General features: G+C 45.1%; 1 long non-coding RNA gene across 1 annotated transcript; it reads right to left on the reverse strand.

Moving 5' to 3' along the window:
* Positions 1-2,892: 2,892 nt before the first annotated feature.
* LOC142902028 (uncharacterized) lies at positions 2,893-24,510 on the reverse strand. Its single transcript, XR_012929032.1, has 4 exons — positions 24,407-24,510; positions 24,070-24,127; positions 3,402-3,684; positions 2,893-3,313 (listed from the first exon to the last, which is right to left on the reverse strand). It is a non-coding gene; the product is annotated as an uncharacterized LOC142902028 (long non-coding RNA).
* Between the last annotated feature and the right edge of the window lie 1,026 nt (positions 24,511-25,536).

A 25,536-nucleotide genomic window follows, 5' to 3' on the forward strand; every position in this document is an offset into this window, starting at 1 on the left:
CAGATGTCAAAAACAACACGCTAAGAAAAGGTTTTCATCACAACAGCGACCCTTCATCACACCTCGGCTCTTTCTCTTTCTTGTGCCCGCAACAGGGACTGGAGGGCTCATATTTCAGAGTCAAATTTTCACGTGCAGTGACAATGAAGCATTTGTCAATTAAACCGCTGGCCACTGGCAGCCTTCAGGAGACGGAGTTGTGAAACAGCCGAACTGATGGATTCAAGCTTTGCCTTGCGGCAGTGATGTTCTGACACTTTTTCAGTCGCCAGTCGAAAAGAAAATCCTACTTTGCAAACCCATCCAGTTTGCATCCCGTTTTCCCGGTGCCTGATGAATGCGCTTTCCCATTTCGCTTGTCTTCACTGCTCCCCACCCCACACCGCCGACGGCCCCCAGCTTATTTAGCATCTTCGGGAGTGACGGTAGGATTTTAGTTGCGTCTCTGATCCCTGAACCTCTGCCGCGGGGGGGGGGGGTCGCCACGGCTCCCTGCTGGGCGTCGCTGCTGCGTCTCTCCGCCTCCCCCACCTCGTCACGGATGAAAGAGGAATACAAATAAATGCCCGTGGTCGCCGAAGCTCAGACCCCCGCGCCGCTCTCGCTCCCTCTCTCCCTCGGCTGCATCCCCGCTCCAATGTCGACGCCTCCCTCCCTCCATCCCTGACTCTGCTCACCCCCAAGGACGGCCAAAGACGTTTCTCCTGAGTGGAAAGAGAGTGATTCCAGCCGACATGACACGGCCGCCTCGGGGCGTCGCCGGGCGGAGTCCTGCTGAGTCTTTTTGGAGTTGCGTAAGCGACTAGCGCGTCACCTGCCACGTGTCGGAAGCTAAACGTGCATCCATACTTGTCCGTCTTCATTAGTGACGGAGGCAAAGCCAGCAGCCTGAGGACTGCAGAACGCCGGTTCTACAAGTGTTCTACAAGTGGCCGAGGCCAAATGCTAGGGAAGAGAAATTAACAAGAGTTGCTACAGCATGACGTGTTGTGACATTTTTCATGTTTAATTATGTCGCATTTGTGTGTACAAAAGCATCTTCAGAGAAAGGCGCGACAGTGCTGCTGTGGTTTGTTCTGAAAAATGTACAACAACAAAAAATTCTCAACATTTTGTGGTCACAGTTGATCAGAGTTGGTCAAATGTCTGATATTCCATCATAAACCGCTGAATGAAGCATGAAGAAGTCAGTCAGTCAGTCAGTGTGTAGATTTAGAACTATTTATTAAGAACTACATTTTGAAAACACTATTCTCTAAATAAATATTTCCCTTCTGAGGTCTTTTTTTGGTTTGTTTACTTTGGAATTTTGTAGCTGAGGCTTAGAGAGAGGAAGCCACCCTGGAGAACACACGGTAGCCAACGCTAGTTTTAATGCGTTCTGATTTGCTGTGTTTCAAACGGGAGTCAAACGACTGCGTCGCTTTTTGTTGCCAATTAAAAAGTAAAGTTCTGCCTCTCCACCTGCACAAACAACACAAACAACGGAGAACTGGGGAAACCGGAAAGTTAGAAACTAATCGTCTTGATGGATTAGATGCTGTGCAGCCCGAGTAAACAGCAAGGGCTGCACAAGCTGTTTAATTAGTTCTTCATTATGAACTGCCACAATAAAAAAGAAGCTGGCAGTAATGAAAATGCAAAATGTTTTTGATATGTGCCAGCTGACCTTTACTGATGAAAAGAGATTCCCTATGTCTGACCTGACTAACCTGACCATACTCGGTATGTTTACATGCACGCTGTAGTCGAGCTAAGGTCATAGCGGGCTGATCAGTCCATCGGACCAATCCCCATTGTCTGTGTGTACGCTGAAAATTCAATTTCGGACCAAGCACGTCTGACTCCATCTCAAATGACAGCACTTTGCGCATGTAGTGATCTTGTCGTCAGGGAGAGTTTACATTAAAGATAGATGGGGGGGGGGGGCTAATTCAATCATTTCGATTACCTCCAGTGGATGATTCACCACAAAGAAACCCCGAGAGGAGAAGCGTCCTCTGTTTTGTGACATTTGTTTGAAAAACATTCCCTTTATGCATGTCTACACAACCAAATGGACAAGGTTACACAGCCCTGCACCATGATATCTCATAGCCGCAGTATCTCATGAAAGCCTTTATTGCTTTTACTAATAGTATCATTAATCATACAGGTGCTTTCAATTACCAATAATAAAAAAAAAAAAAAACTTTGAATGTGGCGCGAAAAAACACCCAAGGTTGCAATATAAAGCTGCTCGTCAAAGACCCGCAGGACGCGTGCAGCAGGTGGCACGAGAACTCCCGCGCCATGAATCTGTCTTTGTGCCGGCACGCCGCTCTCGACAGGGAATGTATGGGTTTATGACCGCCATCTATGAAGTTATTTGGCACCAGAAGGACAAAGTAGAGAGCGGTGATTAAAAAGCAGAATGGAATGTCACAACTAATAGATACAGAGCTGGCCAGGGGAAATGGGAATGGAGGGAGGGAGGTATGGAGGGAGGGGCTGAGGGCAAAGAGGAGACAAAAAACGCAGAGAAAAAAGCTCTTTTTGCCAGTGTGTGCGTGTGTTCCTGTCACAGTGTGTGTCAGTGTGCGTGCATGTGCACTTAGTGCGCGTCCCCCTGAAGGGCCTGCTGAGAAATTGGAGAGCGTGTGGCTGGAGGTGTTCTCGGCCCTCCCCAATTTTAGGTGTAATTACCCAGACAGAAAATGAGAAGTAAGTGGAGTGGACAGGGTCTCTTCTGGTCCCCTTTTCTTTGATACAACAGCCTCCTCTAATATATTTCTAAAGTCTGATGTACATAAACCCCTTACGACATATTCCACCACTTGCAATATCCCTGCTTCTGTCTAATTGCATACAGCAGTTAGTTAACAGCAACAAAGACACTGAAGATATAAAAACTAATGCAATGGTTGTAGGTTTTAATCACTGGCATGACATCATCCTTGTCTGTCTGTCTGACTTGTACATGTAGACAGTAAGGTAGCTGACAAAGGCAAACACACTGCAAACACAAGAAATGAAGCAAAAGCAATAATGAGCAAACAAAGAGAATGGAACAAAACGCTTCAACAGCGAAATACTGCAATCCCAGAATCAAAAAAAACAAGACATAAGTGCGCCAAGCAACTCGGTGGACTCAGCCTGTGAAGTCTCTAGCTCACTAACATTCATCTAGATCTGTTGCTCTTCTGTAATTTTGTGAAGGATTACATCCAAGAGTTTAAAAATACAGCCAAGGTGCATTTCTGTGCTTGCAAGACGACCTTGAAGTGAAGACCACATGTTTGGGGTCCTTGATCCTCATTGGGCACCATTAGAGCTGTGGCAGCAAAGAAAAGTTGCAGATAAGCATTTTGTCGCCACGCAGTCAACAAAATGTTTAAAATGAACAACTGGTGCCCACCCACCTCCCTCCGCCCTCTCTTTGTCAGCCGAGCCTTTCACTGAAGAGATTCCAGGTTGGGGACATGCTTGGATGCACCGTGTGTACATTCCTAACGGGATCATTTCATCTGGCAGTTGTAGACTTGTAGTTTCCTCGTTGTGCCAATGGACGTCTAGTGAAAAAATAGGCCAGTTTCCTGTTCGCTGCCTTCCAAAAAGCTACTGGATCCACTACCACCACTTGTCCTGGGCAGGATAAGAAAGCACCGTTGGCACCCTGCGCCGGCACTGACACCATCTGTGATACTGTTGAAAGAACGGAGTTGAAACAAACATGCGCGATACACAGTTTTATCAAGGAAAGTGCCAGGTAGCAGTTGGACAGGCAGATGGGCAGCTCTCTCGAAAAGCTTCAACTCAAAGTCGGAAAAAAAAAAAAAAAAATAGTGTTGCAAGTTGTTGCAGGAGGTGATGTCATCCTGCTGGAGTCGAGTCAGGGAAAAACCTGGAGCTCACTGGCGTGGTATGCGTGTTCGGAACTTGACCTGTTTCAAATATACCTTCTTATTTTAATGATTGTTGCAACATGAATTGTTAAGAGAGCAGACAGAGAGAGAGAGAGAGATTCTCTCCGTGTCTGTGATTCTTGTGCTGAAAACGTACTAAACAAGGACCCCAAAGCTGGGCCTCTCTAAAATAATCTCCCTCTAAAATATGATCCGGTTGAATATTTATCTCCACAACAGCACAGTTCAATTAGCTCCACTTCAAGCAACAACAACTGTGCCAAAAAGCTAAGAAGTACTTTTAACAGAATTTAAGCTTAAGCGCAAAAGTAACAAGCATGTTTTTCCAATGTAAGAAGTAGACAGATATTTACGTACAAATGTAGGGAGCAAAAGTCAACAGATAAAGAAATAGTCAATTAAAGTACACATACCTGAAAAACCTACTGAAGTACAGTAGTATTTGTATAAGTATTTGTACTTTGTTACTTCTCACCTCTGATAGTTGCCATCATAACCCTTGCCAGTTCTTAGAGGAAGTGATGGAGCTAAATCAAAAGTTGATATGTGCATTCTGGAGTCTGCAAAGTACCGCATTTATTATCGCAGAGAATAAGTTGACACTCGTTTGTCACAAGGTGCCTGTGAACTTGCTCAGCTCACCTAAGGCCGCGTGATCCCGCTGCTCTTTCTGGGCTTGTTAGAGCCTGTAATATTCCGGTCTGTGGCATTTGTGCGAGCCGGGTATAAACGCAAGGAGACACCTTTTATAGCGTGACCTTCTCATCAGACACCACCTGTCCCCACCCCCTCCTGCCGCATACCCCTGCGTCCTTGTTTGTAACAACCCCCTGTCAGACCCAGCGGGTTGTTCTGTTTGTATGCGTTTGCTCTCACAAGCGGAGGAAAAATCTCCATAAGAAACTCAAGAAAAATAACAAAGGAAATCACACGGGACTCAATTATGAAAAGCAATTTTTTTAAACTCAAATTTGGATGTTTTTTTTATTAGTCGAGCTGTCATTCCCTTTTTCTTTTTAGTAATAACTTTAGTGGAAACATTGTTTTCCGAGCCAATACGACACCATTGACAAGAGGCTACGAGCTACACTGAATGCTGGGCAAATGGTAATAATTTACTCTGACGTTTCGAGGAGCCGGTGCCGTCCTTTGGAGGGGGAAAATGCTCACAGCCTCAAAGCAAAGACCATTTATCTCAAGCTTTTTGACACTGACAATTTGCGACGCAGACGCGGTTGTATTTCACACGTCGGGGAGGTTCGAAACTCTTGTGCGTGCGCGGCTGCCTGCCTGCCTGCCTGCCTGCCTGCCTGCCTGCCTGCCTGCCTGCCTGCTTGCAACAGACTGCCTCGTGCATCTGAATGAGAGGCGATGAGCCGTAGCAAATCCTGTCGTGAAATATGCAGGTGAGCGCCTGGCTTACGGTTTTACCGCGTGTGTCTTTTTGTCTCGCAGGCGCTTCCCTCCTGAGGAGCGCGACTGCGCGTGTTGTTTTGCAACCCGATTGAAATTATTCTCATTCTGGACATGACCGAGTACAGTCGCGTTCCTCAGAAGGAGGGAGTGCGGAAAAGCTCTTTTGCTGTTTGGTTGCGTTTTATGCCTTTCACGAGGAGAAATGCAGTGCACTTAAGAAAGGCAATATTTTTTTTCTTTTTCTTTTTTTTTTTTATCTCAGAACCTCACAGTGCTTGCGGTGTGTGGGTAGACGCCAGCCAGACTCGCTGTCATACACTCACACAAAGTCAATCTTGTATATAAAGAATAATAAATAAAAAACAATCACAAAGGCAAAGGGCATTTCTCCAGGCATTTAATCTCAAGCGGACAGAAGGCCGCGAGAAGTCCTTGGCTACCGTAAGTCAGGAGGAGGAGGGAAGAAAAAAGCTCTTTAGATCTTCAAAAAAAAAACAACTGTTTAAAGCTTCACAAAGGGCCTTCAATCCAAAAAAAAAAAAGGGCTTTAACTGAAGACATCATGCTTCTGTCTGCAGGTGCTTTTCATTGTACTGTATATATCCAGCATGAGGCGCACTCGCCAATTAAACTTCGACTGCAGGAGAATGGTTCCACCACTTAGTCTGACACCGGTGACTAAGAACTGAAACCAATTCAATTTTAACCAGAAACCTTTCTTTTACAATTGAAATTACTTAGGAACTGTCTGAACTAATAAAATAATCAAAACTAATTGAATGAATTAACATTTGGCTGATGCAGCACCAATGGGTTTGCTGTGGAAAATACTGCTAAATTATAATAAACAGTGTTTTCTGTCTTAGCTCCTCCTTCTTGACAATTTAACAGAGATCACCAGGTCAACACATCGAATTCCCATTAAGTTGGCAACAACACTTATAGGAGTCCATGGGCTTTGTCATCGCTACTAAGACGTACTATCACTTTTGCAGCATTTGTGATAGAAATGCAGAGAGGAGATTGGAAAATGAATATATACATATAAATGAACAGGAAGAGCGGGTAAATATGGCAGAATGCTGGTGGAAAACTGAACAAGCTGGTGTGGTGTCGGCTAAAGTTTTAGAGAAACTTTCCTTCTTCCTCTAACAATTTGTGCACATACACACACGCGCGGACACACACAGACAAACACACACACTCACACACACACAAATGTGTTCGTGTGAGCAGAAAGGAGTGCAGTTTTATAATCAATTTGGACCTGAGGGTGGCGTGGGTTGATGTTCCTTCCTGCAGTGTAAATCCTAAAGTGACTGCTCCTCAAATAGTACCAGCACGGCAATCAATTCCACCGGTCTGGTCACTATAAAGCTGGGAGGCGGAAAGGGAAAAAAATGAGTTCAGGCAGCCAGCTATGATTTCCCCCTGTTCCCTTAAATTGAAGGGGCGTGATGCATTTTCTTTGGTCTGACTTCCCATTTGACCACCACTCTCGGAGCCACCGCATTAATGTCAGCCCAACGCCCCTCTGCAGAATAAATGATCAGAGCGTTTATTAATGCAGGGGAACTGTAAAGCGGCCCTATTGTTTGGGAAGATGAGGCTTGCGGGTAAACTCACAACACAATGAGTGGAAACTCAGAGTGGCGCCCAGGAAAAGCTCTTCAATCGGCTACGCAGCGTCGCATTTTTAAGCAATAGATGCCCTTTCCAATAAAGTTAATGCGCACACACACAACAGGATGTGCTGATTTAATGCAGATTCATAAAGGCATTTGTATTCCTTTGAGCTTCCCCGGTCTTACCGGCAATCTCATAAACGCAGCTCCCTGAAACTGGAGGCCGCTTCAATAGTGTGAGCATCAGGTTTTTAATCTGACTTAAAAGCCCATTAAATCTCAGAGTCGGTTGGCACGATAAGGAACTTTGGAGGACACGGTCGCCTTCCCCTCGCTTTAAGAGCAGCGTAATGACTTCTCTCATGTTTCATTTAGATTAATGAGGACACAGTTTTCTGGGAGTCCTCGTAAGCCACGTGTCATCCACAGAGGGAGTAAATTATCGCCTCAGTGGAATGAATAAATTCTGCCGAATCAGGACCTCCCTCTGTGCATTGATAATTCCCAGCAGTAAGAGATCTACTGGTTTCAGTGGCTTACCAATGTTGTGGTCTGGCAGATTGATACTTAGATGAAATGGCTCATCTTGCGGCTGATCACACTTCCTTGTCAACAGACATGGGAAGTGTTTATCTGCAGCAGAAGCAGTCTGACAAATACGCTTGCTTATTCTTATTCTTATTTTTATACAACCGAGGAGTCAACAACTGGAGAGTTTCAATAAAGGCCAAGGCTACTGTTCAAAGGGGGGGAAATGCAGAAAGCTGGCAGACAAATGCCCATGAAAACTAGTTTCCATCCTCCATTGACAGTGGCAAGAACAGAGGCAGATAATAGACACACAGTGTGAAGGGACCACCTGGTCAAACCTCTTTTTTCTAAAATGTAACTTAACCAGAAGAGCAACAGTAAGTGTGTCCTGGCTGAGGGTGTTCATGATGGTCAACAGTCATTGCATTTAAAGGAGCAATTAGTCGTTTTCATTGCTGTCAGATCAGAAGATATCTGTTGATACCGAGCCATTTCTATCCTACAATGCTAGATTGGCCGTGTGTGGGCCCCGCTCGCCAGAAACAGATGCCCTTTCACCATTATAAATAGTGAGAAGCAACTGCCCCTACAGCGCACCGCAACTTTGGAAAACACATTAAACAGGCTCCAAATGAATGCTAACAGCGGGTTAAAATTATGCTGGATACAAACTTCAGTAGTTCAGAGTTGCTTTTTGAAGGGGAACGTTATCAGTGATGAACCTGCATCCAACACGGAACTATAATAGTTTTGTGTTTTGAAAGTTTTAGCTTGTTTAAATTTAACAGACTTTGGACAAATCAAACTAAACGAAAAGTCTTACCCAGTTAAGTCTGTGTCAGAGGCAAGTCCATCACAGGTTGTGGTCCCTCTTGGAAACACGACATGGTGACAGTGCTCAGATGCACCCTCTAGAGGTGAAAATTCACTCATGGCCAGCCACCAGATTTACAATGATTGCCGGCCATCAGTTCTTGATGAGACAAACACCCGACCTGCAAGCTTAAGGTAACTTTAATAGGGCAAAGGGTGTGGCTGTAGCAAATAAACGTAAAAAATCTTCCAGCGCGTAGCAGCTTTTATTGGCAGCAGAGCGGGGTTCTCGTTGGACTTCTGAGAAGGCAGCTGCACCATGTTAGAAACAACTCAAAGGCAGCAAGTTGAAGGAAATCTGACATCAATCAATATAACATTTATCGCCGCCTTATCCGTTTCTAAATCTCTTTCAATTTTCCCCCATTTCCAGGTCCATATCTCTCAAGCCTGGATAACTGCTGTCAGTCTCTTCGCTCCGTCACCTCTCCCTTCACCCTCTTCCTCCTCATTTTATCGTTTTCCTCCTCTATGTGTTCACTGTTTCCTCTCTCTGTCCGCCGTCCCCCGGGCTGATATTATCACACAGCCCCACTGATGTAAACTGACATGTGAAATATAGCTAATTGGAGGGTCTGGCGCTACTTAATCCCGTCTGACAAGAAATCCATTCTCCGTTCTCGTCTTTTCTATACAACATTCATCAACCCACAAACAAACTTGTTGCTGGAGGATCAACACTGAGTACAAGTCGGCAAATTTCCTCCGGGGCCTCAGGCCACATTGGTTATGACATGTTAAGACTGATTACAGAGATTTGCCTCCCGGTGTTTCGTCCTCCAAACACACTAGTTCTCGTTATTTTCTTTGGGTAAATCCATCTTTTAAAGGTCTGTTTGCTTTCCTGCGTTAGCAGTCGTTTGTTTCTATCACTGTTCATGTCCAGGTCAACCGGGCCGCAAGATAATGGTCCTTGCCACTCCTCCATGGTAAGCACAATATTTTTGTTTTTCATTTGCTTGCATCAGATGATGCAGCAACACCCATTGAAACACAACCACTCACAAATATTTCATGGAAACATCTGAGATTGTGCAAAACTATGAGGTTGTCCGAAAAACGCCCTACCCGTTCTGTCGTCCAACCACAAAGGAGATGGGGCAACAGCAGCAGAAGACCACTTTGTGCGTCTCTCCCGTCCGCGGCGAGCATGATACTCGAAGATACAGTGGACTTTGGCTCGCAGACATCGGAAAGAAAAAGATGATTGGAAAAAATATCGTCTGGTCTGTGGGGAAATTTTCTTGGCCCAAATCAACTCTGCATTGTTTGAACACCGCAGTCCACCCGAGCGTTGCTGCTGACCTTGTCCATCGATTTATGAGTACAGCGGTGGCTATTTCCAGCAGCCATGTCACAGAACTCTAATCATCTCAAACTGGTTTTCTTCAACATGACAATGAGTTCGCTGCATACCGATGGCCTCCACGGTGACCAGACCTCACTCTGGCAGAGAAACTTTAGAGAATAAGGCGAAATGGGAGATTTCCGACAACTGCCTGAATGTCGTTGCAAAATCTGGGAGGGATGTTTTCCTCTGAAGGTTCTAAGTGCGAACACCGTGACTAATGAAGATGCCGTGCCGTCAGTGAAGCAGTTGATAAGTCTCACCACCTTATCTCAAACCACTACGCTAGCACTTTAACACATGAATATTTATCTCTTTGACCTCCACCGTTTCCCCAGTGACTGATGGGGAAAAATCATCCTTGTAATCAGAGCTGAGGCACTTCCACGCTGCTCTTGGCGTGTCATTTTGTCATCCGCCGCCGTATAATCCATATCTCCACGGAGGGGGCCGGGGTAAAGTGAATTAATAAAACTCTCTCAAGGCTGCAGCTAAAACCTCTCACGGAAATGAGGTCTGACAAAGTCTCCGCTCTAATTGCATAAGCATCGCCGCCTTTTTTGTCCACTTCCAGGCGCGTCGGTGGGCGCGGCACTCGCAAAGAGCTGCCCTCTGTTGGCCCCGCCACGCTTGCCGTATCTCTGCCCTCAGCTCAGCTCGCCCCTCAGCGGGAAATCAAATACACTTAATGGAGGAGGGGAAATATTACGACTGTAATCGAAGCTGTAACAAGATAAGCGTGTCACCAATCGGCACCTTCCCTCGTGTCTCTTTGCGGCAGCAGGGGAAAACCCTTTTTACAGCCCTGAGCCCTGTGTCAGCACTCCCCATGATTTCACTTTAATGGTGGGATGACGCGGTGTCTCGTGCAGCATGTCAATGGCACACAGGAACACCAACCCCAAGCCCTACAACCACACATTAGGAAGTCAAAAATGTAATTAATTAGCTTTGAAAAGCAACATTTTTTAATCATCCCTACGATCAAACAGCACTGTCTCACGTAAGATGGAAGTGGACTTTCTTTTTTCCCCCCTTTAGCTTTCCGCACTCGACAAACCCATTTAACCGCACAATTTCTCAGGGGCTCTCCACGGCTAAATAGCTCCAGAGTGCACAGCAAGTGGATCAAGTTCTCCCTCTGACCGAGGTCAGTGTGTCCGGCTCTGTGGTGCCTGCCTCACCGCAAACCAGCTTCTGTTTCATTGGAGATGGGCCGCCATCAGAGGGCGAATCTCAATGTGAAAGACGCAATCAGAACGGTCTGTAGGACTGATGCTGTGTTAGCGATTGGTCCTGAAAGCATTTTGCGAGATCCTGAGGGTTGTTACACTGTTGTCTGCTCCCGGCCGCGATAATATAACAGCACTGAGAAGCTGAAAAGGCTAAAAAGTGATTAAAGACATTTGAATCAGGTATTGTAACATAATGATGCCTAGCAACTTTCAGGCTTTTGTGCTATGACAACTCCACCTATGTCGAGGTGGTACTCATGTATTTTATGGGTAACTCCATAAAATATGGGTAACACCATCAAGTCAAGCAGTGCTAAAACTGTGCACTGGAAAAAACTACGATTTGTTGCCAGTTCCTGGTACCTCATAAAGTGTCCGATGAGTGGTTGGAGGTGTTGTGCCTTCAGAAATGCCCATCTGCACACGGTGGTTGTAGCCAGTGGTTATTTTGAGTCACTGTTGCCTTTCTCTGGTCTCCAAGCAGTCTTCCCATTCTGACCACTGACATCCACGAGGCATTTTCCTCCACACAACTGCCGCTCCCTGCATATTTTCTCTACTTGGGACCATTCTCTGTCAACCATGACGATGGTTGTGCCATTGTGAAAATCCCGTGCCTAAATTGTGCAGTTACTGGACGAGAAGCTGTTGAGCATTTTACCTAATAAAGTGGCCGCTGCGTGCGAGGTGTGAGTGGAACACGTAGGTCGTTTCAAGGTTAGGGAACACTATTCATGCCAATAAAAAGGGGGTCCTGGGATTAAGTTGACCTTTATTTGTTCCTTCTACAACCTTGTCAAGCTTTCATCACACTGACGAGCCAGAGTTCCCCCCCCAACCGTCTCCAGGTCAGCAGACATTTTGTTCCACAGCCAACACTCCATCAGAGGGAGACTTACCTCTTTGCGTCGCTGTTTCATTAAAACAAAATGGGCTCCACTGACAGAGGCTTGACGTCTTTATTGGGCACTCCAGCAAATTGATTGAGGCTCCTTTGTTAACTCGAGTCGAGTACTAAGAACACTTTACGTTTGTCATCGTCGCACATTTATCCCTGTTCAACATGGAAGCAAGTGAAGTACTTGTTTTCCGGATCCTGATTTTGGTCAATCCATCATCATAAATAAACAAATGCATACATAAATCTTGACATATGACAAGCTGAATGGAACCTTTAAAAGGGAACTGTCCACTAATCCGACCTCCGTTAGGTTTAGGGTAGCAGTTAGGGTTAGAGTTAGGGGAGGGGGCAATTCGTCGGACTAATGGGAGGTCAGACCAATGCCATGCTCCCCCTTTAAAAATGGGTCATAATCAATCAATTGAGCACAGTGAATCATTTTTTTTTCCCAATCAGGAATATAATTGTGCAGAAATAGTACTTTACCTGTTGCTTTACAAGTTTCTCTTGAGAAAAACCTCGACTTTTTCTCAGTTTGATGTCAAATTTGATTTGATTACAGTTGGTTAATTCCCTCATAATTAATAATCATGATCACTGTTTATCTGCAGCACCATCTTGTCGCTCAGTCTTTGTCCCTTCAAGCGGTCGATCCGAAGCTCTCGCAACATGGCAATATGGTGAAGAACCAACAGTCTTCTCCCCATGTCATTCCAGTACAGTAATATATTAACAATAAATAATGAAGAAATTCATCAGAGTGGACTTTGCATATAGATAGCCTACTTAAGACGGGAAGGACGATTAACATAACTTGTGGATAATTAGATTGGCTCTACTTCCCTTTACTTTCCTTTCTGTGACCGATACAGAGGGCAGTCGTGACAGAAGCAGGACGCAGCTCTAACTGCAGGGGGCAAACATGAAAAGGGGTGACGCATGCGTGACGCCGAAGATTTGGTCGCGTAAACATGAAGCAGTGGACCACGGTGTTGTACTTTCAGCGTGTTTATTTTTTTATCCCAAACTCCGGTGGAGGAGCCGCGCACAACTGACTGTTCAATAACTAATTTTATCATGCTTGCTGCGTATTTAGCCCTCTGCTTACCAGCTCCGACAGGAACGCTGCTTTTTGGCTTCAAATGATGCCTTGCTGGACCTTTGACATGTTTGTGAGACAAAAAGGACAGTGACCGCCAGATGGTCTCAGAGGGTGGAATGAACACCTGTTCGGGGGTGTGGCCATGAAAAGTTTCTGAAAAAAAGGAAGGTTAAAAAAAAATAATAAACTTGTTGAAAATGTTTAAAACATCAACAAACAATAGTGATTTTTTTTTTTGTATAGTGGAAGAATTACTATATACCATGCCAAAGTGCCTATTAGCCACCAAAGCAGGGAAGAAAGCAACACTAACACAGTGGTCCACTTCTGTGTCCATGATGTAAATTTAGTGTGTGGCTGAGTCGAGGAGCTGCATCGGATGTTATTGAGGGATAAAAATAACAATAATTTTCAGGTCAGGAGCCAAGACTACAGGAAACTGTGCAGCGAGAGCAGACAAATGGACCTCTGGTCTTAAAAAAAAGAGCAGATTTGATTTAATGTAAGGCTTTCAGTCTTGTGACTCAGCAGAACTTTGGACTGAATGTGTCTACATGAACTGTCCCACCCTGCTCTGTCGGGGTTGAGAGGATTAAGGCGTAATTATTTTTCCCTCTGGAGAGACTCATCCCCGCTGCCAAGGTTATCACTCTTCCTCCCCTCCACTTTGATTTTGCGGTTGTACAAGTGTGTCTCCAATCTGATAGTGCCCCGTCACAGCAGGGATAAAAGGGAAGCCACCAACATCGGGTGAGGGCATTTTTTGGTGCAATTTTTTTCCTCTAATTTAATGATAATGATTTCAACGGCGACCACTGTCACGGCTAAAAAAGAAAAAAAAGAAAAAAAAGAAAAGAAAAGAAAAATGTATTTACTTTTAGAATTTGGGCAGACTTTTGAAAATCAAGCTTTTAAAAGTTCTAGGAAAGACAGCAGATCATGGCTGTGGCGAAGAGTTCATTATGACCCCCGAGCTCCAGTCCTCCACCAAATCTCAACATAACAGATAGTCGCTTGTACTAACCTGAGAGAACAGGAGACGCAGACCCTCACACATCAACAGGGTTCGAACCCCCAACCATCGAACATCCTGTCGCTGCGCTCCGTCCCACATCAATCAGTGCAACCAACATGCTGGAGGCAGGTAAAGACGTTGATGGTATGCTAATGAGCGACCTGCCGATGCAGTGTTGGGAGAGAACATTTGTCACCGTGTAATTAATGTCTGAGGCACGACGTCGTTTTTTATTTTTTCATTATTGATTTTTGTTTTTTGATTAGACATGAATTCGACGGTCTTTTCCGACACGCTCCAGCGCGCTGATCAAAGCCTCGGTGGAATCCACGGAGCCGTCAGTCTGTTTAATGCCCGATTAAACGCTTTGCACCATTTACGCGGGAAACTTTTCTTTCCTGCAATTTATAGCTGCGTTAGAGTGGAGGGTGGGCAAATATGACTAATAACCCCAGTGCCACGCGCTGCGGCTCGAGAGGCAATCCAAATGAACGAATATTATGGGTGCCGTAACGCCGCCGCATTGCAATGGTTATTGTGATGCATGAACAGCCGCCGCCTGCAGTGGTAGGTGATATTTGAACAGCTGGAGATACCGCAGCCGCCCTATCGCGGATTACTTCACGACGATAATGACAATGGATGAGGAAACCTTTCTCGGGAAAATCATCTCAACCAAAAGCCGAAAACCATGGAAGGACGCAGGGGCGGGGGTGCTAAGGGGACAGCAGCTTCCCCCCCCCCCCCCTTGGTGAGAGGCGGTACCTGCACAGCAGCAGTGATTTAAGAAATAAATAGTTTTTAAAGGAAATTGTTTTTTTGTTTTTTTATGTATCCCTTGTAATTTTAGGCAAACACAAACATTACATGATGCAGTCTCGGTAGCGAATTCTGTTGAATAGTGTTATTACGTACGTGGAGCACATCACCTGTGGTCGTGGTGAAGCAATATTATTAAGTAATCGATCCAAAAAATGCATTCTATGAATTCTATGAATAAACAAATATATCACGGCACTGAGCTGGCTGTGGCTGATTGCTGGATGTAGTATCCTGATATTTCTGTTACTCTAGAGGGAGCTCTAAGCCCCAGGTATGGGTGACCTGACAGGAAGTCTTGGCAGGAAGTATATATTTATATATATATATATATATAGGAAATTATCTCATGTCATTTGCTCTGTCTGTGATCCACACATGTGCATGTAAAAAGCCAACCCGTCGGTATCCTGTGTCCTCCTTGACACAATATCATACTGATGTAGTGTGAAATGTCACACGGTGCAATTGAAGCAGGCCGGGACAACATCTAATGAGGTCGAGTAACCAAAGCAGCCTGTAGCGTCAAATGAATCAATACATTTTTTGTCCGCCGCCACTAGCCTGTTCTTTGAATCTCCGCAAGCTTAATGAGTTCCACCGTCCCTGCAGACATTTATTCCATCTGGCATCACTGCCACAGCATGATTGCTATGTTGTTGACGAAGTCCACCGTTTTTGAAGGCATCACCTTAAGCTGTGTTTTCACCGCAACGCCTGCAAATTGCCGTCTAAAAATTAGCATAATTGCTGGGTGAAAACTGGCAGCCGTTTTCACCTGCTCTCCAAGTCGGCAAATTTCCCCCCAAATGAGGCCATTTTTACTTGGGTTCATTGTTTTCTGGGGAAGTACTTAAAAGCCGCTCGAGCAACAACGGTAACCAAGCAAGACGAGTCAGAACAGGGAATGGCGCGCATGTACGAGCCGAGGCTGTGTTCTTCACATTCACATTGTTTAGCTTACTGATTGCCGTGGAGCTTTGTGTTCTGTTCATTCTGCAGATTAGCTTTGCATTTCCTATGTGCTCATTTTCCTGCAAAAGTTTAACGCATACAACAAAATCATTAGAATTTCTCATGGAGAACGACGCATAATTGATGGGTTCACTTCCCACTTGGCTACGCACTGTGTGTATGCAGCGGATGTATCGTCACGCTAGTCGCCAAAAGCTCCATATGGCTTTTTACACACGGCGAAGGCAAAACGCCATTGGGAAGAAAGATGAGGAATTTTCCAGGCGTTTTCTCTCGACAAAAATGCCGCCTTTTTTCCACCACTGACTGTTTCACATGAGGGGTAAATTTCAAGTGCCTGTAAATGAACCTGCTTCATTGTGGAGTAAAAGCTGTGTTTTCAACTAAACAACGCAGCAACCACAAGTCACAGCAGGTGCAGACAAAAGCTCAACAACAGCTTGCTGTTATGTGCAAACTCCAACAGGAGATTAGGGCCATTTGCTGGCAGACAAGGGAGCCAATGTAGTGCTTGGCGAACCAGCAGTGATGAGGCTGAAGGTCTGGGATGAGCTAAAAGTGTAAATTGGCTGTTGGCAAGTGAGGAGCGATCCTGGGATTGCAGAGAAAGGCAGAGGTGTGTGAGGGAATAGGAAAATCTCACCAGGACTGGAAACTACCACAAACTACCACAGAGCAACCAAACTAATGTAACTGGTATGAAGGGGGCTAATCGGTCTTTCACACAAAACAGTGGAGCCATCCATCCTTTAGCTTCTCTTTGTACATGGACTGTTCATCGCAAAGCTAAATCCATCCTTCTCATTGGCTTTCGCCCGGGTGCATCTGCGTGGCTGTGGGCTGCAGCCTAAGCGAGACGACGGCAAAGTTGGTGGTCGTGGGTTGTTTTTTTTTTCGTTGTCTCCGCGCTCCAAAGAGACGGATGGCTGCACCGATCCGCCGATACGTCCTGTTCTCGATGCCCCAAGGTGGCGGGGGAGGGTAGGTGGAGGCTCTTAATGGAATCGCTCTCATTTAGGTAGCGCAGCTCTATCAAGCGCTCTTGCCACTGCAGGAGGACCCCCCTTTGTGAAAGCGAATGAACTGGGAGATTGATGAGGCCCGCCGGCATGGCGTCGGCGCAGTCATGGGCCCTGCGGGGCGACGGAAATTCATATGAATGTGAAAATGAAATGCCACTGCTGGCTCGTTGGAGAAGCGATGCATTTCCAGCAACCCGTCACAGTTCTGGGGGGGGGGACAAGCAGGAGGGTCGTTGGGCAAACATGGACCCGCTTTTCTGTCTTGAGGTCTTCATCAATCAATCAATCAATCAATCAATCACCTTTTATCCGTACAGTGCTAAATTACTTCCAAAGACGTCTCAAAGGGCTTTGTACAATCAGAAGAAAACCAACAGTCTGGCTTTGTTTCCTTGGTGCGCAGTCAGAGTGACGTCTTTCTAAAAGGTTCGTGGCGCCAGGTACCCTCGGAGAGCTCCAGAGGCAAAAACGACAAGCTGATAAGATAGTTATCAGTGCCGACGCTCGACGCCCTTATCGCTTTTTATGGGGCCCCTTGCCTTTTGACTTCCACAGACACGCAGACAATGATCTATTGTCAACAGGAATTACAGGCTGGCGGTGGTGGTGGTGGTGGTGGTACTGGGGCGGGGGGGCAGTCAGGATCGCTTCATTTCCATGTCGTGTACGCGTTTGTGAATCGTTTGTTCAGTTGTGGTGATGAACGCCAGCGTTTCATCCGGCAGGTGCTCAACACTTTCGGCACAAACGTCGCTCTGCGGATAAAAGTCCACTCTGTTAATGCGTTCGGGCCCCCCTGTAATGGAGAGTCTTTTGTCTTCCCCGCCGCTCCCCCTGCCGACTCTCCGCCGGTGCAGCAGCAGCGTAATGCGCAGACCCCATCCATCAGGTCTGCGAGTGTCCTCCTGTCGGATCGTCTGTCACCAGCGCGCTCCCTCCTCCGACAAGCCTCCCGCCGCCTCTCAAAATAGAGCAGCAGATTAGAAGGGGGCGAGGGCCATTTAGGACCAGTCCCAGGAGGTCCATCATCCCCACCCTACCTCCACCCTCCCCCACCCCTCTAAAAAGTCTATTCTCCGCTACCCCTCCTTCTGTCTTTCCCCCTCTCCTGCTTATTTCTTCCAGCACCTTGACCTGATGGAGCCGTCAAGGGAAATCATTGTCCAGAGGACAGCGCTGTAGTGGTGGTTGCGCCATCAGTCATGGACAGGACACACACACACACACACACACACACACACACACACACACACACACACACACACACACACACACACACACACACACACACTTGAATTTGCAGGAAGACAAAAGTCAAGACTTTACGGATAAATAAACAAACAAACAAATACCACTTTCCTGGGCTTGCGATACAACGTGGTCACTGAAGATGCTATCCTCAGCACTCTGATGCTCGCGTTATGACTTTTTTTTTTTTTTTACATCCTTGTTCAGTGTCTGACACGCCTGAGGCCACTCGGTATGTGGTGCAGGGAGCCAGTTTGTTTTGATGTACGCCCAGAGGCAAAACTGCGACATCTAGTGGCCAAGTTGTAAGAGTGGGAAGAAACAGACAAGGCTGCTAAAGCTTCGAGGGAGGATAACAGTTGCAACAGCAACAAAAGGTAAAAGGCTGATCGATTGATGTGGCAAAGAGTGAGGGATAGATTGTGTTAAAAGAAAATCACAAATTAGCAAAAGTAACTCTCTGACAATTCATCTGAGCTTTATTCACAAGAAAATAGGTGGTTTCATTTAAAATGGGCCCGACATCATCAGTGAAAAAAAAATGTTCTTAGTGTTTCTTTTGTAAAACATGATTGATACTAAAAGCCATTTTCATCATAACACCACTTTCCTCTTTCATGTGGTGTATTTTTGCACTTAGATTTGTCACTTCGCATGTCTGACTCATCATTTAGAATCAAACATGCACAGGTGAGTTTTAGCACACTCTGTTGATGTGGGTTGTGCAGCGTGGGAGTGAAATGAATGTTGCATGAATTGCCAGTTAGACAGATTTTAACAAAAAAAAAAATAAATAAATATATATATATATATATATATAATTATTTTCTATAAAGGCCTTGAAATCAGAACACAACTCTCATTGAGCGTTCCTTTAGTTCCTCAGTGCCATTTGTCCAAGCAAGGATATCATTTTTGAGGCTGGTGATAAAACACAAGTGTTTTGAAACACGGTGATTAAAAAAAAAGCCAGAAAATAAAGAGCTCAAACTCAGACACTGAGGCAAAGGGTAATGCAGTCGCAAAACCTGACCACACACTGACAAGTGGAGCAGGTTAACGATGCAAAGATGCATTTTTCTCATTTCGGGGGAGTTCAATGACAATGCCACAGACGGAATGTTGCCACAAAACACGAGTGAAGTGAATTTTGCACAGTGCAGGGCTTTTTAGTCCACGGCTTGCTGGTAGCTAAGGATACACACACAGGAAGTTTCCTGCTTGCCCAGTTTGTTGAAAATTTAAATACCAGCACCTTACATATCTGAACCTCCTAATTGATTAATTTATTCAAAACCAAAATGAAATCACAACTGGACTGGAAAAAGTTAATTACATTAATCTAATTTAATCCTCGCTTTGGAGAGGCTAAAGAGCTTGAAATGGTACTTGATAAATTACCAAACAATAATTAGCATAATTAAGAGAATTCTTTCCAGCTGTGAAGCACTTACAGTCAGGGTGGCCATCTGTCAAAGAACGCTGATAGAACAATGGACGCTCTACATTTTTGTGACGTAGCGTTAGCATTAGTTTTATACTTTTCTGTAATTTGTTTTACTCTCTTGTGCTCTGCATGCTGTCCTTGCACCGTGGACCGCCGAGTAGCAATATTTCAATGCTCTGTATATGTTACATATATCGTAGGATTGACAATGAGGCTACCTTAAACCTAGCATTAGCGCTCGTCGTTACATATGTTGTAGGATTGACTATAAAGCTACCTCGAACCTATCAATAGCGCTCAGGTTCGCATTTAGTTGCTAGCTAACAACAAACGGAATAAAAAATAACTCAAAAAAACAGTAACAGAAGAAGTGGTTCAAAAGCCGCTGCCAAGCAGTGTGTGCAACACACGTGTGCACGGACGCGTGCTGATGGAAGTTTTCACCGTGGAACGCGTGCTTTGGTCATTATCTCGCGAATCAAAGGGTTTTTTTCTCACCTCTTCAAGGTGGTTGGAATCAAGGACAGGAACTTACCCGGGAGGTCTAATTGACGTGTTGCTTCTGAAACTCCAAGACCGTGACATTGCCTTTTGTTTACCCTCATGTTTATTGAGGTATTATAATGTGTTCCTGTGTGAAAATGCCAGCATCCAGCAATTCTTTAAATAGCTCTGCGGCACGGATGCAAACAAGGTGCTTTAGCAGACAGCAGGCGGTCCTTGCTATTAGCTACGGGACGGCCCGTGTATTATTATGGTCTGTGTGAGGCTTATTAAAGTAAATGGGGAGCTCGGCCCCAGAGCTGCAATAGTTCCGATGGAACGGAGGCAGAATTGGCGTCCGAAGGCGTGGAGGACCAGGTGTTAGCGGAGAGCAAGGAGGCAGAGGGATCCGCACAACCTCTCGCTTGGTTCCAGAACAAACCGGTGCAAACCGGTGTCTGATGTTTGAAAGTCAATATGCCCAAAGTTGTAAAAAATGTTAACAATAACAGAAGAACAAACGCCTCCAAATGCGACTAACAGCGCTGGTGGTGGTGGTGGTGGGGGGGTGGTGGTGGGGGGGGGGGTTAACGTATTCAGGCTCTATTGGTGGTGAGTGGCACTGTGTGGAGTGTTATAATTTTCCTGGGGAGGACACTGCAAATGGCTGCTGAATAAAATATGCTGTGTGTGCCTCTGTGTGTGTGTGTGTGTGTGTGTGTGTGTGTGTGTGCCTCTGTGTGTGTGTGTGTGTCTCTGTTTATGTTCTCTGTATTTCAGGGAGAGTTTGAGGTGGATGGACCCAAAGGAGAGCTGTCAGGGAGGAGGAGCTGCTTTCTTGTCTGTCTGTCTGCCTGCCCATTCGTCCTCCAGTTGGTGTGTTTCCAGAACACCTGTTAATAGGATTTAAGATGTTAGGTTTTTAACGTGTTGGATTTTTAGTGCTTGTCTATAAATGTTTTACGGAAGCTCGATGGAAAAATAGCAAAACATTTCATTTTGGTTGAAATCCTCCTCACCGCTCAACATCAAACACTTTTCACGTCACGTTGTCCTATGATGAACTTCATGGTTTACATCGTCTCATTAGTAAATCAGTTGCTTGCTTCGATTTATGCATTCATTTTTTTTTTTTTTATGAAAAATTTAAAGATGTCTTTGAAAGTTTGATTTTGGTTTGATGAAATGTTTTTTTTTTGTTTGTTTTTTTAAATAGATGATAGTTAAAGTGCCAGGGCGCTGTAGAATTCGATGGCATTTGGTTGGTATTAAAATGTGAGTTTGCCACCAGTTAGCCAACGGTAATATTCTAAAGTCCCTTGCACTCAGCTTTTGTTGTTCTGCTGGATTTCTGCTAATAATGCATTCGGTGTTTTCAATTTTGATGTGAAAAGAAATGAGTACAAGGCAACCAAAACAAACAAACACTGCTCCATTGGCAGTGAGGCAGCATTGAAACTAAGCCTCTTAAGTTCTAGTTCTCTCCTGGACAGTTTTGTTGATTTGCCAGAGTAAGTGGACCCAGTCTTAAAGAAAAAAACAAAACAAAACACACTTTTGGAAAGCACAAAAGCTTTTTGCAGCGCTACAGAGCGAGAGAGAGGCTGACCTTCACCGGCCACCCTTCATGTCCCCGCTGAAAGATTCACTTCAAATGTATTCACAGTTCGCCTCTCAGACTGCGGCAATGTCACAATCAAGAGCCAGAACGCATACATTACACTAAGAGACCTGGCCTCGAAAAAAAAATCCAATTCTCTCCGGCTTCAAGTATATGTAAATATTAATGATCTGTGGATCTGCATTTTGCCTCATATTCTGCCCGCTTTCATGGCTCTTCGCACCCAGATCAGATAAATTCCTCCGGCCGCAGCCGGGAGCCCCGCCACCCGACTGCACAAGGACGCAATTACTCCCGGAAAAGATGGTCACTTTGTGATGCAATGAGAGAGAGGGGGTGGGGGGTGGGGGGGAGGCTCTTTTTCCTGCTTTCCCCTCCTTTGTTTGGTCTGAAAATGGCCCAAATAAAACCTTATTTGTTGGTCCATTCCAGCGTCCTCACCTTGAGTCGTCGCCCGCTCGTCCTCCCTGAGGCTGAAGGATGGCCGAGGGTTCGGCCCAGCGTGACGACACGCCCCCCCCGCGCGCAGACGACTCCCGCTTCACAGCCGGCTAAATGGATTTCCATTAGAGGGGCCGTGGCTCATTCCAGATGCTTACTCGATACTGCGTGGGGGCACTGTTGCAGAGACTTTGCTCCGCCAGGGTGCGACGACGACGACGACGACGACGACGACGACGACGACGACGACGACGACGACAAAACAGACAACAGGAAGGAGAAGCTTCTTGTTTTCCGAGGGGGGTGAATCATCTCTGGAAACTGGCTCCTGCAGGTGAGGCAGCGACGCCGTTTGTGAAGAGACCGAGGAGCCGATGCAAAAGTGGGAAGGAATGAAGTACAAATACTGTGTTGCTATTAATTATTAATAATAATAATAATTATTATTATTTTTTAAATATGTGTACACTATAGAAAAAATGTTTGTTACTTTTGTGTTCAGAAGTGTTTATAAGATACAAATTCTGTTCAAAGTAATTCACATATTACTTGGAACAGAATTTGTTCCAGGTAATAAGTGTGGCTTGAATTGTGGCTATTTGAACTATGCTGTTGTGTAGTTCGATATATAAACCTGGATCAAATTTTAGAGGAAGATCATTTTAGAGTACCTCGGCTTTGGGGTGACTGCTCAGTATATTTTTAGTGCAAAGAAAAAGAGAAAAAAAAAATCACTCACTCGTCAGAACAATGACTGATTACAGTTTGGTTGTGCTGCAGTTAAAAAAGAAAAAAAAAGCTATTGCACAAGTTTACTTTTACTCTAAGCACACAATGTGAAGACTTTCACCAGCTCTGAGCAGGCAGAAGTCCAATAGAGACGAGAGACAAAAGGGGCCAAGATTAGTTACCTTTAAAGGAACATCTGTTCAAGAAACTATCAACATTCATTAGAGTGCACGCAAGCCCCCAGAATGCATGTTGCGCCCCTTAAAGGCGACCCATGCACATCTCCCCAGCGCCACGTCTGCACGCAAGGCAGGAGCTGAATTAGCTGATCAATAGGAAAAGTAATGATGTGAGCGAAATGGACCATCCATCTTATTGTGCAGCTCCCCTCCAGAAGCACAATATGGACCTGAATTATTGTCCGGCTATTGATTTTAAGGCTGTCCGAAGAGGCAGCACTTTCTCCTCCAGTTCCAATCTTCCCCGGCGTCATAAAGGAAAAAGCTAATTCTATCAGAAATACGATGAGCGCAGATGTCCTTTCTGGCCGGCTTTCAGATGCAGTGGGCTTTTTAAAAGCAGCGACGTGCTTCGGAGAGACGGGAAGAACATATTAAGATTAACCTCGTCGTCTTCTTTGTTCTTGTATGATGGACTTCACAACAACAACAACAAAACACATTTTCTGGCTCCCGCAGCCCATTCAGCAAACGCGAAACATGCATCTCTTTCATGACATGTGAGAAATTCTGAAATGCCTGCATTCCGACTCAGCAAAGATGAACTGAACATGCATGTTGCCTAAGGTGGTTTTGTGCCCCGAGTTTCCCCTGACTTCACCTCGCAGCTATTAACGACTCACAGAATATATAATACACAACAATGGCAATACGCAACCTACGCCACTAAATTCATTTTCCAAGGCATTTGCTGTTGTGTGTGTGCCATTTGCATTCTGCAAACAAATACTTGCGCATTTTTTGCAAATGTGGTCGAGTGTGTAGGCCACTGGAAGGTTCTGTTGCTGATAAATATTCACACAATCAGCATCTGATGCCTGAAATACGTCACATACTTTGTTTATTTTTGAGGTTTACAAAAAATACGGCGGCGGGAGGGGATTTTATAAAATTCCTGGGTTTTGCTCATCTTGTTCATTAATTCTATGCATTTGATATGTATAATATGTAACAAAGCGCTGCATTGGGCCACTGGCTGAGATTATTCCGGATGCACTGGCCACCTGCGCAGCGCTCTCACATAAAGGAACACGCCGAGACGTTAAAAGTAGTTTTACGCATGAATTGTAAAAAAGAAAAAAAAAAAAACTTACTTTTTCGTCAAAATTGTGAACGATGGGAAGTCGCATGTGCTGTCAGCGAAGCTGGCACCTGTATGAAAGTCAAGAGAAGGTGATGTGTAAAATTTCAAATTTAAACAGAAAAAGAATACATTAAATAAAGGTATAGTAACTTGGAGCATATTTGGGTATTTTTGCAGCCTCTCCAAGAGGGCATCCCAACAGGAACTGCTTGGTGGCATTATTTACATTCATCAATCCATTTCCATTATTAAATGAGACAACATAAATTCAGAATATGGACACAACGTAGACCATATAAACACATATAGCATAATGTTTGCAAAATACCTGTCTTCAGTTGACTCACCTGCGCTGCACGTTCTGCACACCAGACGCTGATGTTCACTCAGCTGCAGTAAGTTTTTATTCTGGCAGCTCCCGCCCACCGGGAGCCATGTTGTTTGTTTCTACACATTTATTCCAATGACTCTACTTCACTGCCAGCCAAGTTCCTGGACCCTTTACAAAACACATCTACCTTTGTCTCAACAGAGCTGGTCGTTGGATGAGTTTCTATCTCCACGTTTTCACGCTCGCTTCAGGCAGGGAAGGGTTCTTTTTTTTTTTTTTTTCCTTAATAAAAATAAATTCAGGTGACAATGAATAAATTACACTGTGACAAACACTGAACTAATCCACATCCCCCCACGACGTCTTCTGCGTCTCCTGACACCTGGTTGAAGGTGTTCAACGCTGACTGCACTCGAAGGCAAATTCCAATCGATTCCATTCCACCTGATCCCTGTAGAATTCTTTCCTCTTCTTCTACACGTCTTTACAGCCATACTGTGGTGTGCTGCCAACAGCGCCATCTTCTGACAACACTAGCACAAATGCCCCCTGAGGGAAAAACACCAAAATTTTATGCAATTTTTTTTTTTTTAAGGTTTTAAAACCATGAAACCTTACCCAACCAGATTGATATATCCAGCTTATATTAAGAGATACTGTTGGTGGACCAAAGAATTTTGTAGGGAATCACAATGTGTGCTGCCCTGCAGCCGTAAATACAGTGTAAGTTAGAGTGCAATTAACAAGAAGTGGATGCGGCCTGTTGCGTATTTGCTCACGGCTCTGTATACCATCTACTGAATCATCCTGTGCTGAAGGAAACCGCTCGTTACAGACAACATCGGCCATCCGGTAATTTCCGGCTTCTTCTGCCTCTGTAACGTTTAAAATCCGCAGTTGCAGTTCACCGTTATATTTTTCCTTCGAGCATAACTATTAAAGTGGCGCCAGCCTTGGGAAATGGTAGAAAACTCCTCCACAGGACACCAAGTGCCATTAGACCTATAAAAAAAAAAAACTGTGTGTGAAGCACGTAGACTTCCAACCCAGCAGCGAGAAGGGGAAAGACGTTCACAGCTTCTCCTGCTTACAGTCTCCGTTTGAGTTGACGTTCAAACGCCCTGCTGAGGGAGTGAGAGGTTCTGG

The sequence above is a fragment of the Nelusetta ayraudi genome, unplaced genomic scaffold (genome assembly GCF_046127955.1).
Source record: "Nelusetta ayraudi isolate G7.1 ecotype Tasmania unplaced genomic scaffold, CSIRO-AGI_Nayr_v1 ptg000005l, whole genome shotgun sequence".
In the NCBI taxonomy this organism is placed as follows: Eukaryota; Metazoa; Chordata; class Actinopteri; order Tetraodontiformes; family Monacanthidae; genus Nelusetta; species Nelusetta ayraudi.